The sequence below is a fragment of a genome, unplaced genomic scaffold, assembly GCF_019419815.1.
Source record: "Pyrus x bretschneideri cultivar Hongxiangsu unplaced genomic scaffold, Pyrus_bretschneideri_v1 Contig78, whole genome shotgun sequence".
Taxonomy (NCBI): domain Eukaryota; kingdom Viridiplantae; phylum Streptophyta; class Magnoliopsida; order Rosales; family Rosaceae; genus Pyrus; species Pyrus x bretschneideri.
Window position 1 is genome coordinate 1,528,098 of NW_025999818.1, and position 14,555 is coordinate 1,542,652.

The 14,555-nt window shown below is 36.6% G+C and overlaps 1 long non-coding RNA gene across 1 annotated transcript; it reads right to left on the reverse strand.

Annotated features, from left to right (window-relative positions):
• Positions 1-10,889: 10,889 nt before the first annotated feature.
• On the reverse strand, positions 10,890-14,333 carry LOC125472969. The gene is made up of 5 exons (XR_007254917.1): positions 14,191-14,333; positions 13,904-14,056; positions 13,702-13,802; positions 13,358-13,424; positions 10,890-12,567 (listed from the first exon to the last, which is right to left on the reverse strand). It is a non-coding gene; the product is annotated as an uncharacterized LOC125472969 (long non-coding RNA).
• Between the last annotated feature and the right edge of the window lie 222 nt (positions 14,334-14,555).

Consider the following 14,555-nt stretch of genomic DNA (forward strand, 5'->3'; position numbering starts at 1 on the left):
AATTAGATTGGTGGCAGGAGGTGGCCTAAAAATGGCCTGAAAGCCATGGAGTCTCACGGGAAAACTGGGAGGTTTCCATTCCACATGTGATGTCAGAGCATAAGTAAAGTATAGTAAAGGTAAAAGAGGAATTACACCGTCGATAGTATTCCCACAACAACAGTTTGTTAGAAATCCTTTAGCCACTAAAACCTGGAGAAGCGAAAAATAAGGTTGAGTGGGCCTAAAAATAAAGTTTTTAAAAACCTTTTCGAAAACATAATAACCCCTCATTGTAAAACAAGTATAGTTTCCAAAATGTACATACTAAGTATAGTATAAAAATACTTACTAGAGCCAACTGTATATCAAGAATGCAATACTTCACCAACTTTCATAAAATAAATACATGATGTCCCTAATCACATATTCTCGCACATATCAAATCGAGTCCTCATCTATCGATGCTGACACATGAGTTCATGTAGAGATATTTTGACATGAACATGACTGGGTATAACAATGATATATTCTCTAGTACTACAATCGAGTGAAGACTGGTGCTATGGGCAGCACATATAGGTCCTAATTGCCTATAACAATCTTAGACATGATTGGCACTTGCAATGGATCCAATGTGAGTGTACGGTGCGATGTGCACATACACGTGAAAAACTGGCCCTGGCCCGGGTGAGTACTAACACCAGGTACAACAAATGATGAACAGATAACATAAATATAGTCATGCCACGATGATTCGATAATTCTAGTCAACATAATATTATCCATAGTCGTAATTCTAATTGAGGCATCCCGTAGGATTTATAATGATTACCTAATTCTCATTGATGTGGTAAAAACTAACACACAAATTAAATCCTACATATTATGCAATCGTAGTATGAGTAAGTAGGGATCGTTCTATTCTGGGGATTAGAAGGGATGCTAATCAACACAAATTAAACTTATAAAACTGAAAGCTAAGTTAAACTAACAACAAAACAATGATTGGGGGGATTTTGGACGAATTTAATTAAAACAAAAGAAAATGGCAGCAAGTAAATTAAGTTGTGAATGAAATATAGATGAAAGGATAGCTAAAGGATTCTTCTCCACACATGAAACATATGCATACAAATCGATTTCTAGTTATTCTTCCTACAAACCATGAATGACAATGCCCCAAATTAACTGTGTACAACACGAATTAACTCTCAGATTTTCCTAAGTTCATTGAATTGGACTTAGCGACACAACCAAATTATTCTTCTCAAGTTCCCTAACTACGAAAAGCATGATAGAGATACATCTCAAAGAACATTAAGTTCTGTGAAAATCATAAGCATTGACAAAGCATTTGTAACTATGAAAAGCATGATACTCCTACCAGGAATTTACTTAACTCAATCATGACTAGTGACTTTTACTACTTACAAATATGAGTTCATAACGATTAGGTGGAATTCCCTTATATTCTAGCATCAAATCCCTGCATGCAAACTAAGTATGCATCCTTAATAAACATACAAGAATAAGTTCTCTATAATGCAGATAAGTAAATCGCATTCATGCGTTATGAAACAATAACTGGATCTAATCAATTTATATAAAACATATGATCATGGCTTCAAATGCACCTCTAGCTAAAAAGAAACTTAGTTACACATGTTCATCATAACTAAAAAGCAATCTAAAATAAACATTGAAACTTAAAACAAAGAGAGAAAGAACTCTGAAAATTCTAGCAACTTCAATGGCTGAATGGTAGGCGGCACCCCCTATATCGTTGCAGGAATTTCATATACATAGGGGGAAACGGTTGAATCCAAGGAGAAAAAGGTTAAGGTGTCTTAAGTTATTTTAGAACTTTAAGAAGCAGGTGGAAAATGTTGGAATGTGATTAGGATTCCTTCTTGTAGTTGGAGATAAGATAAGATAGGATAAGATAATGTTCCCTTCAAACAAGGATTCCTCTTTCTTGTGTAATTCATTGTCTTCCAAGCCTCAACTTTAATTTCTCCAGAGTTTAGCACATGTCTAACACCATTTAAACACCAAAAATGTCCAGCCCATATGCTATCCACGCATGCTATCCAATCCTAGTCCAAAACTACTCCAAATTGCTCCAAGTAATAAGATAACAAAGTCGCGTAAATATACTCCTATCACTCATCGTTATGTTATTCCCTATAAATGTTAATTTAATTATGGCAGTCACATAGAAAATTCATTGCTAGATGTATATATGGAAACTAAATAAATATATGTATATATCAAAGAAAAGAACCATTCACAGTTACTTGCGATGTCACATCCGTTCAAGCTAGGAAGTCGAAATCTCCGATAGTAATTGCACCTAAGCATAATATTGAGGCCTATTAGTAAAATTCAATTAAAACCTTTGAATTTGGAGAAATGGACGACAGATTCGGAATTAGTGCGTCAATATACACTAAAAAGTGTCCCGGGCAAATTTTGTAAAAAGTCAACGAAAAGTCAATGGTCAACCCTAAAAAATCAACCGAGATACACCGGCGGTCAACTACGTTAAAGCTTTAGAATTTCACTAAACGGATATAAGAAAAAGGAACTTGGGACGTCGAAATTAGCCTAAGAGGGTTTTAGAGAAAATTTCAAAAAAGTCAACTAACGGTCAATAGTTAACTGTAACAAAATATTGTTTCCTCAGAAGGAATATTCCTTCAATCTTTGAGTGGATCCGAGTCTGGGTTTCGATTTTTTTTTCCTTTTCTTCATCTCCGGCTGGTTGCCGCTGCAACCGCTAAAATCTAGGAATGAGTTAGCTGGAATAAATCCCGGCTCCAACTAACTAAAAACTTCACTAAACCTAGCCATGTAATATACCAAATCGAAGATCAAGGAACAAGGATTCAAATTATACCATTGCTTTGCTCGACCATGGCCGGATTTTGCCGGATTCTCTTGCCGGAAAACTGGCTTAATTTTCAGGGGTGTTTTCTGCATCCAAATCATCACTGACACATAGATCTAACCTAAGAATCAGGCTTAGGATAGCAAGATGGGAAAAATCGCTGAAGAAGCGGTGCAGCCTGGGTTCGCGTTTGCATCGATGTCTAAGCATTAAGTTCACGGCCAAGAGACGAGGTAAGGCTTCGAGTTCGTGGCGATGATGCTTGTCGGAGAGAATAGTGGTGGTGCTCCGGCGAGTTTCACAGAGAGAGGGAGAGTTAGAGAGAGATAACCGAAAGAGATGAGAGATGGAGAGAGCTTGAGGGAAAAGAGGGCCGAGAAAGACAAGGTGAGGTGGCAGCAAGGGATAGGTCCTAGAGAGTGAGGGATAGGTCCCACCATGCAGAAAAATCATACTATGAAAAATATTAAAATAGTAAAGGGGTAGTTTATCTCGAATATTGAATTTATCAAAATTCCCTTGGACTTCGTAAGTTCAGAAAATCTCTGTCGTAGCTCAAAATTCAATTCACCATGCAGAAAAATCATACAATGAAAAATATTAAAATAGTAAAGGGGTAGTTTATCTCGAATATTGAATTTATCAAAATTCCCTTGGACTTCGTAAGTTCAGAAAATCTCTGTTGTAGCTCCAAATTCAATTCTTCTTGTGCCCATGCGTTTGTACTGTCGAGCACAAATACGCTAAAACAATAAGTCATACGTCTCTCTAAATGATGGTCAACAGAAGTCAAAATCTTTGCCTTTAGTGGTATTTTTGTCAATTCACTCATTTAAAATTAATAAAATCGTAAAGTTAGGGACCGGTTGTTACAACAAAGCATGGGTAGGAGCCATCAACATATGTGGGCATAAAGTTAGGTTTACCAAATTTTGGGTTGATATTAGGCTACTAGTTCACTTGGACTCGGGCTTGGAAAAGGAACACCCAACAAAAATAACTAAAAGAAAAAAAATATTTACATTCATTCGATTCGGTTAAATTTAGTTTTTGAACCAAAAAAGCTGAACATGCCTATGCGTAGACGTGTATGCAAGATGAAAAATCGTGCCCTAATAAATGCCCGAGCCAGAGTATGTATAGAGATCTTGAGAGTCCTTGTAGGGAAAGTAATCCTAATTAATCCTAATAATTGGAAAACTATCTAGAAGAGAATTGACGATAAGATATCTAATTCTTCTAGAATTATGATTACGTTGCCTAATCCCCAAGACATCTTAATTAGACTTGAATTAGGGTTTCCTTACTCGGAAAACAAGTGCTAACTTTAATGGGCTTAAGCCTAGCTTGTCGGATTAAGGTTGTCAGACTACGCTCTATGAGCTATGGGCGTTCCGGTCATTCTTGCTACCTGAGGTGCCACGTGTCATGGTCCAAGAAAATCATGGTCCCACAATTTCACCTAACTATGCTCCTAAGAGTGCGCTCCGCTTTGAAGATGGATAGTTACCAACAAACAATGAGTAAGTCATCCCAGAATAACTTCTCCATAATGTGTAACAAAAGACCTTTGAACTGCTTGCATGATTTAGAGCTAACCAAGTCTGGTTAGTCCTTCTTGCTTATCTCTTAAATATTTGATATTTCGGAGTTCCAAACCTATTATAAACCTCTTGTTAAAGGTCCCGATGCATAGCTGAAAAGCAGGATGCAGGATGGACTGCGCCTATATCGCGGAATATAGTTTAATCCGCCAATCTTTCCGAAGTAAATTAACTTCGGAGAAATAATACTGATGTAAAACATGGATAAGGTTGTAGGCCTGGGATAGAGCTTGAAACCCTTAGGTAAAGTTGATTCGGAAAAACATCACCTCCTAATCACAGTACCATCTTACTTTGACACCAATTATTAAGCCCATGAGAAATCTTTTGCCCTCGACTTGCTTTAATGCATTGATCAGATTAAGGATGAGAAAGTGTTGAATCGTACCTAGAATGGCCTCTAGATCTTAATATCAGTCCGACATGTTTGAGTTATCTTGTTTGTTGATAACATTTTCAGAAGATTCATCTGAGTGTTGTTATAAAAAGTTGAGCACGACTTAGATTCCGTTTGTTCTTTCATCTTGCCCTATTCTAGGTTTGAGGATTTTAATGGTTGCAATGTGTCGCAAAGACGAGGCTTCCTTCTTAATTCAAATTGCTAGTCTATCCTTCATGAATTTTAAACGAAAGTTGTTAGGGCCTTGGTCGCTTGCATGCGGGTTGGAAAACACTTTTAAAATCCCTTTATTAGACCTTATGCATTAGACATGAGGGTTTCCGATCAAACTACACTTAGCTACTTGGCTAAGGCACTTTCGCGTATTAGAGCACCACTGGAATAAAATTCTTCTTGACAATTTTCTAGTATGGATGCCTCCTTTGGAGCTTTTCAAACATGTGGTGTCGCAAAATATACTAGACTTAGTACGTTAGTCTGAAATGGAAGTAATCGTACTCAGGGTTGATCTTTAGAGCCACCCTCTAATGGTTTTCCAAATCACCTTTTCAATTATTCCATCAAATAGCATAGATCTCAGGTTTGAATGTAATAAACCACAACCCTTAGGTTTTATAAACTTCTTGGAGGCTGGATAATGCATTAGACTTCCAAGTCAAAGAGCTATGTCCTAATGTCTGTAGCCCATCTATCGTAACTACACTTATTACCGCTCCAGCCTCCTAAGCTGCTAACCGAATGCTACGAAGTGGGCTAAAAAAGACTTCTTTGACACTGCCACTTTGAATTTTTTGACTTGCAATTATGCGAATTTTAAAGTTGTGATTTATTTTCAAATTAGGTTTTTCACGCACTGCAATGAATAGTGTAAGCAAGAACAAAGAAATGCGAGCGAGGATCTGAAAACATCATTCCCATCTTTGGGTCTTCTTTCCTGGATATGTATTTACTCATGTGTATAATTAAATAATCAAAAGTACTTGTCTCTTAGAGAGCTACCATGGTTTGGACCAAGGTTGTTCACTCGTCGAATAGGTCTTCGAGTTGTTTTCCTTGTTTATCTTTGAAGTTGCCTTTGAGAATCCCAAAAGATATTTAGGAATAGATATTGCATCCTCTTAGGAGTGTGACTACTTGCAGCGCATGCCAACCCTAAATTGTAGGAACTTCAAGAATACAGGAAAACTAGTTGATTTCATACCAAATCAGGTTTCCTTTTCTTGCGCAATAAACATAGTCAATCTCAATGAGGCTCCAGAACAACATGATGTTAATATAACTACTTCATTTGTGCAACTTTGAGGTGGAAGTTGTTTGTCTATGATCGGACTACGAAGGCGCACTTACTTCGATCTACCCTACTACGAATAGTTTTAGAGTAAGCTGGAGTAATATTGCATTTAGACTTATTCATGTGTGGGAATCTAAACTCATAGAAGCCACGTGTTGTATGAGATTCGAAGTCATAAAATTTTGTCTTATTTTTCCATATGGTATGTACCCTTTTCTTCTCCATTACAAGCTAGCGGTGGAGGAGGACAATGGTGGAGCCGTCACATAGTGCATTGCGGGGTGACTTTTGTTTTTAGCTCATTGGAGCGGACTTGCATTGGTTGGAACCCTTAGGTTAATTGTTAACTTGATCATAATGGGGTGTATCGTGAACTCATAGGTTGTTGCAACACATTGTACGTCATTTGATATGAGTTCGGAGGAAGAACTTGAGGAGTTTCGTAAAAAATTTTAGCTTATGCTATGAGAAGTAAAATGACAATAACATTTTCCACGTAGCTCAAAATTTTATTTAGTAAAATTCTAAAGAAAGATAACATCCATATCTTTATGATAGCGTAACTTAGTTCGTTTTGAGTAAAAGCAATTTAGCCTGTCAAATTAGCAATGCTGCTGTGATGTGCTGGTTGGGCTGGCTTGTTGTTCAACTGTTTTGCGTACCAAATTTGAGATCATTCTGTCTTTTGGAAAATTCTGGAACAATAATTGCATTATAGCTCTACTTCTTATCTTTCCAAGCATATATGGCATGTCATTGTGAAAAACTGTGAAGACGTCGAAATCTTTGTTTACCCACTGCTGTGTAGCTCTAACGGGAATGCAAAGTATATGAAAGTAGGGATCATTTTAGGCCGGGGATTAGGAGGGATACTAATCTACACTTATTTAACTCAAAAACAGAAAACTAGACTCAAACAACTCAAAACAAGCTAAACTGACTCAATTAACACAAAACTAAGTTAAGTTGACTCAAAACAGGAACTAGAGAGAAGTTTGGACGAAAATTAAACTAAAAAGACTCAGAATACTAAATGGGGGTTGTTTTGACTAATTTTAACTAAACTAAGTAAGTTGAAGAAACAAACTAAAGGTTGCACGTAATTGGGTGAATTAAAGGGTGAAAGGCTAGATGACCTTCTCCACACATGACATATATGCAAACAAATTGATTTCTAGTTATTATTTCTATAAACCATGAATGACAATCCCCCATATTAATTGTGAATAGCACTAATTAACTCTCAGATTTTTCTAAATTCATTGAATTGGACTCAGCGACGCAATCAAATTATTCTTATCAAGTTCCCTATGTGAACTGCATAATAGAGATACATATCAAAGATCATTAAGTTCTATGAAAATCATAAGCATTGATAAGGCATTCGTAACTATGAACTATATGATACTTCTGTCATGGATTTTCTTAACACAATGATGACTAGTGACTTCCACTACTTATAAATATAAGTTCATAACTATTAGGTGAAATTCCCTTATATTTTAGCATCAGATTCATGCATGCAAACTAAGTGTGCACCCTCAATCAACATACAAGAATAAGTTATCAATCAAACAGATATGTAAATCGCATTCATGTTTTACGAAACAATAATTTGAGGAAATCAATTCATATCACATATATATTCATGGCTTTGAATTCACCTCTAACTAAAACGAAATTAGTTCCACATGTTTGCAATTAAATAAAACCAATCTAATTTAAACATTGAACTAAAACTAAGGATAGAAAGAAACCCAAAAATGCCCTAGCACCCTAATGGTCTTGGATAGTAGGTCACGGCTCAAAACTCCTTCTCTCCTTCCTTCCTTACAAAGCTGCAGCACAAAGTTATTTTTCTGATTTTCTCTCTAAGGCTTTCTCCTCTTTTGTGCTGCATAAATGTGTATATATAAGGCTAAGGTTCACGAAACCAATCCTTGGAGGACAGGGATAGGGCATGACACAAGTCCAGAAGGAAAGGGACTAAGGTTAGGTGCGGCATAGATTTAGGCTTCTAGAAAGGGGGTATTGTGACAGGTTTCTAGAAGGACAAGGGATAAGGTATGCGTCAATAATCTAGGGCAGATGATAAGGCTTCTAGAACCAGATATTTAGGTGATTTAATGTGAAATTGATTCCCCTTTGCAGCTAGAATGAAGGTAGGAAAAGATTAGGATAGGATAAGATAAGATAAGGTTGGATAAGATTTGGATAAGATAAGATAGTTTGGATAATATTTCCTTCTTCTTAGCTGATTCTTATCTTCAATGTCTTGAATTAATTCTTCCAGATGTTAAGCACATTCCTAGCCTCTTTTGATCTTCAAAAACGTCCATCCACCATGCTCCATACATGTGCTATCCATTCCAAGCCCAAAACTGCTCTAAAATGCTCCAAATAGCCTTTTCTTACCAACTTTGCCATTTGGACCTACAAACACACGAAAATGGCTTAAAACACTCTAATAAATAGAAACTAACTAAGTAAATGCAAGGAAATAGGCTAACAAAATCGCATAAATATGCTCCTATCAGAAACTTTTGGAAAATTTGACAAAATGATCGTTATCATCTTAGTTTTTGTCTCCAATTGGCCTTGTGTCAGCTTTCTATTCAAAATTATTCAAGTGCGCAAAATGGGTATCAGGCACATTACATTGCCCTAGAGCTTTGTGAGCATTTGCCCTAGTCGTAGTGTTTGAAGGATTTAGGTAAAGCTGATTGCAAACTTTAAACGAAAGGTCTACAAGTTGTACTTGCGATGAGGTGTTGGTCCGCACCTAGCCAAATCTGCCTTCACTTCCTGGGTCGGAAGCTTTTCGTGAACCAAGTCCAGTTTTGCTGTTTTTGGAATAAACCAAGTGCATTTGCATTATTTGGTGCCTTGTGTGCTAAGCGAATCTTTCCAAACTAAGCACTTAGTCAAAGCTCATGTCGCGAATAACACCTTGTTTTGATTGGATTGAGGAATTCTTTTGTATATACAAGCTTCGAGACTGCTAGGTGAAGTTGCTTGTGCTTCAAATGAGATGCCCTCAGTTTCTTATGCTTTGTGTTGGACGCAGAATTGTGGAGCTATGTTGCAGAATGATCACGATCCGTTGTTTAGTTCGAAGCTCCGATGGATCTTGAGGCAAAATTTTGGAATTGAACTTTATGCTTTTTATAGGGGTGACTTGCCCATAGTGATTTCTTTCTATGTTGGGACTTTACTGCACTTGTTAAAGCAGTTGTGTTGTTACTAGAGTTAGTGGCTTCACCAGAATGGTGTTGGACTGAGTTAGTCCAACATTGTAGGATATGAAAAGAAAAGGGGATATGCGATTAACACATATCCCTTTTGCAAACTAGTCCTTGATCATGGATAATAGTAGCAACAAATCCATTAAAAAAGAAGTATTCTTTGTGTGAGTCATCGGAATTGGTGGTTGTTACGACTTGCGAGAGATCTATTATTTGGAGCATCAACCAAAACTCCATCTTCAGGATTTTCTAGTTTTGATCGTCACTCATGGTAGATGTTGCTAACTGGGGGAGTATAAGTTCACCCCTTAATGAAAGTACCAATTATTGGAACCAAATTTGTGTACATCTGTGGACAGAGGTGAAATACAGTTGAAAATGCCCATGATTTCTAGCGATTAGAAAATGATGTTGATTGGGGGAGTGGGTGAATCTGAGAATGATTGCCTACATATCTCCTAGAAGGAGAATCAAACCACGAGTGTAGTTCTAAGAAAGAATGGTTTGATGTGTGCAACATCATGAACCATCCTTCACAAATAGCCTATGTGTATACAGACGGCAGCGTGTATGCAAGATAAGCCTTTGTTAAGCATAGAGAGAATATATGTGTAGTAGTCTTGTAAAGAAGACAAAGAATCATCTCCCAATAAAATACCCGTGCTATAGTGTTTATACAGATCTTGAGAGTCCTTGTAGGGAAATATATCCTAATTAAATCGAGAGACTATCTAGGAGAGAATCTAAGATAAGATATTTATTCTCCTAGGATTATGATTACGTTGCTTAATCTTCAAGATATCCAAATTTGACTTGAATTAGAGTTTTCTTACATGAGAGACAAGTTATTATCTTCAATGGGCTTAAGCGTAGTCTGTCAAACTACACTCCATGGCAACAGGTATTCCAATCATTCTTGCCACCCAAGGTGTCATGTGTCATGGTCCCAAAAAATCATGATACACGATGAATAATTATTTTCTATTTTTAATATTCTTTGTCCGGAGTTCAAATTTTTCTCTTTTTCAATCTGGCTAGGAGTAGTAATAAAAAATTTTGAAAAAAGTGCAAACCCTTACTTTTAAGCGTGTTGTGCTCATGTTGACTGCTCAACTCCTTTTACATATTGTTTTCAAAACCTACGCATTAATTTTAGGGCTATCGTTATATTGATCATTGAATTAGTTAGTCGTTCAAATATATAATATGGAAGGAAAGAGTTGTTATCTGGCTTTCGTAAATGGAATACTCCATCACTAATTTATAATTCTTATATTCGGGAAGGTTGCTTAATTTTTAAACTGCGTTGGAAACATAGGGACGTGGAGCCAAACGCATGAGTAATCTGCTTTAGTGCCATGAAAGAATATGATGGCTTTCGCACATCAAACATACACTTTTTCTTTTTTCTTTTTATGAAAGGAATATATACGTATACTCTTTATAAATTACACTACTGAAATATGATTAAGGAGAAAAGAAAAACATATATTGCATACCAATATTGTAATCAACACATCGATAACGAAGGCGGCTGTTGCTCTCTTCAATATTGTATGATAGAAAGTGGTGGTGGCTCAAGAGTTGATGAAAAAAAGGAAACCAGTAGTGACAGTTACTTGATAGGACTTCACAAATCTAACAGCATATTTGATGGCACACGTCAAAGAAATCAAATGAAAACACCACAAAGAATCGCATCAACAACAGTACGAGAATATGGTGTTTGATAACAAGACTTAAGTCGGATACCACAACAAGGGACTTTTCCAAGTTGCAATTTGTTTTTATTTCTTGTGCCCTCTCCTTCACAACTTTCTTCAAAGCGATAAACCTCTCAGGGCCATTGATTTTGGATTGGGAAAGGGTTCCCTGTACCAGACTACTAGTCCAAGTGCACCCTATTACTGTAAAATCTTTTTATGGTTATAAAATTACAATGTTCGACAACAAACCAATTTTATTACTTAACATAAAGGATAGTTAAAAACTATTATTTTTTAATTTAATTATCCTTAACAAAAATTGTATTGGTACAAAGTATTACATTAACATTAACATATGCCAATGAAATGTATTATTCAATCATCCAAATGAGCAACAAAGTCGTTTACACTTTAACTGAAGAATGAATCATTGATGCAATTAGGCAAGAAAGGAAAGGAGATAATCATAAGGATGTCAGTACGGAAATATCAAATTTTTTGCTAAAAAACTATAAACATGCTTGAGAAATTTGAAACACTATTAGAAAAACAAAGTGTCCATGTTGGCTACCTATTACGTACCCGCAAGATCAAAGATGTATCATTAACTCTATAATAACAAATCATTGTCTCAAATAACTTTAGAGGAATATAGATTATTTCATCTTAAATTATTATTGTGACAGTGTATATTTTTGAACTTATTAACAATTATTACTATGCAAGTTAATTTATTAAGTTGAGACTCAAAAATTTATAACTTATTGCAATGTTAAGTTTATCTCCATACCACAAAAAATATTTCTAAAAACGAGAGACAAAGTCGAAAGTCTTTTTTTTTGGGTAAAGCACATGAAATTCGGTTAGAAAAAGAGCTTTTCATACAGCCAAAAGTACTTCAAAAATGTTTCACAAAACAGTTTTCATGTTTATGAGTTAGAAAAGCACATAGAATAATTAAAAGTGCATGTGTTCTTGTTTCAAGAAGCGGTAGTTCAAAACTTCTAGTGGCCTTCCAAAAAGTACTTGAAAAATATTTCAACATGCTTCGATTAAAAGCACTTTCACGTTCATGAGCAAAATTACTTTATAAAAAGAAGCATTCCAAATGGAAATCTTTAGAAAGTAAAATTGACACACCCTGATCGAAAATCAAGGTATGTTGGCCGTCACGTAAAGGTGACGTAGCCATGTGCATAGTGCAGAAGCAATAATAATAAAACAATTACGAACAAATAAAAACCAAACTACTAGAAAAACTAGTTAAAGTAACACACTAGTGTGAGACTAAGTTTGATAAACGTAATCAGAGCATAAAAGGCCTAAGTGCAGTCCAGTAGGACGAATACTAATTATACAACATCCAAAGGTGATCTTATGTTGGTGATAATCTGTCAGGGATGCCGTGAATTCCTCGTAAGCCACCAAAAGAGCGCTCCAAACTAAAACCTAGAGGGGCGCAAAACAGAAAGTGTGAGTGGGCAAAAACAAAGCTTTTCAAAATCATTTCAATTATCAAAGGTAGTAACCCCTCACCGTAAAACCTGTATAATTTCCCAGAAAATAGAATATATACATATATCGAAACCATACTCGAATTTGCAAAATCCACATATATGCCATGTCAAATATCTCAACATAAGATGTAAGTAACCCAGGTAATATCAATCAACTCAAATGACAAGTCAACCGGAGTCACCTAACGTGACCTGTACGGCTGAATCTAGAGCTCAAATCCACATCTCAACAACTATACCTGCACATGAGTCGGAACCACCTAAAGTGGTCTGTACGACAGGACTGGGTGTAAATAAATACGCTCAAGTGCTACGATCACGTGAAGACTGTGCAAATAATCGCGGGTCACCTATAAGTCTGAACCACCTATAATGGTCTGTGCAACAGAACTGTGCACCTAACTTAAATCCAAGATGAGCATGTGGTGTGGGAGGTGAACATCACGTGAAAGATTGTGTCCTAACTCTGGGCGAGAGCACTAACATTGGGGTGCAGGTTTATGAGCTCTTAATGCATCTCACATAATCAATAAATCACAACCATAAACTATAAACTTACCTGTGCATCCGCAGCACCAAATATACATATATGCAACTACTAATGTATAAATAAATAGGCAGACACTTTGCATCGCATTTTAAAACATATAAACATTCAATTTCATTTTCTGGGAAAACTCTCAAGTATATAGGTATATATGGAAAACCAAAAGCCCACTCACTGGTATATGAAGGGGTTGTAACCCCTGAGCCTTGAGTGACTGCGCTCGTCCTCAGGATAGGTCTCACCTATATGTGAAACAACTATAAAAACATCAATTTAAAGCACATAACCAAAACTAGGTAATAACTTCTCATACAATGCTCAAATGGGGTGTTTGAATATACCAACATGATCTACTTAACCTCACGAACATCCCTATATTTTAAAAATAATTTTCTGACAACCCACGCGCCGTCACGTGCTGGCCAAGGCACGGCCACACGTGCCTGGCACACTGATGGCGGTAGTTAACGCCGTTAGGAATATTCCGTCCAAAAGCAAGCATATTCCGTTAAAACTAACCTGACGCCGTTAATTGCCGCTATGAATATTCTGTTAAGGTTAACAGAATATTCCCCTTTCTTCTCCGGCTAGTCACCGGACTCCATCGTCGTCATCGAAAACTGGGAAAAACTTCCATTCGTCATATCTAACTCATTTCTCAACCAAAATTCACGAAATTTATGTCAAAATGAAGCTTAGGACAAGGGAAAGAGGGTTATACCACTTTGAAGCACCAAAAATGCTAGAATCTCGCTAGAGAAATCTCACAAAAACCGGCCAACTTTAGAACTTGCTATTGCGATGTCCAAAATCCTTCAAACTTGTTCCTCGAGCTTCGTGAGAAGGTTCTAAAGCTCCTATAACCTCAAAACTCCTAAAAACCTCACAATAATTAGTGCATGAACAGTGCATGAAATTTGGGGTTAGGGTTGTCGAGGTTTTTGAAGGTTTCAAGTCTCACAAATGGTATATATGAACTCAAAAGCTTGCAAGGAGTTCGAATCTTACCTTCTAGACGTCGATCCGTGCATGTATGGTTGGTTTTGAAGTTTGTCCGTACAATGGTAAAGGAATGGAAGAAATCCGAGAGAGAGAGGAATGAGGGAGGGTCCATGGGTTGGTTTAGGTGTGTGTGGGTGTGTATGTGTGGTCCTGATGGTAGTCAACCTAAACAAAAGAAAATAAATCACCCAAGGCACCAACTAAGGTCCAAGGGCAAAATCGTCATTTCACGCCAACGTTACAATTATTCCGAGATGGGCTATCACAAAAAGCAAGTCCAAAAATTTCGTCTATATTATCTCTCTTGTCATCTCTACGTGGAAATTAAAATTTGCTAGTCTACAACACGCTTGTTTTTTTCTTTTTCTTAT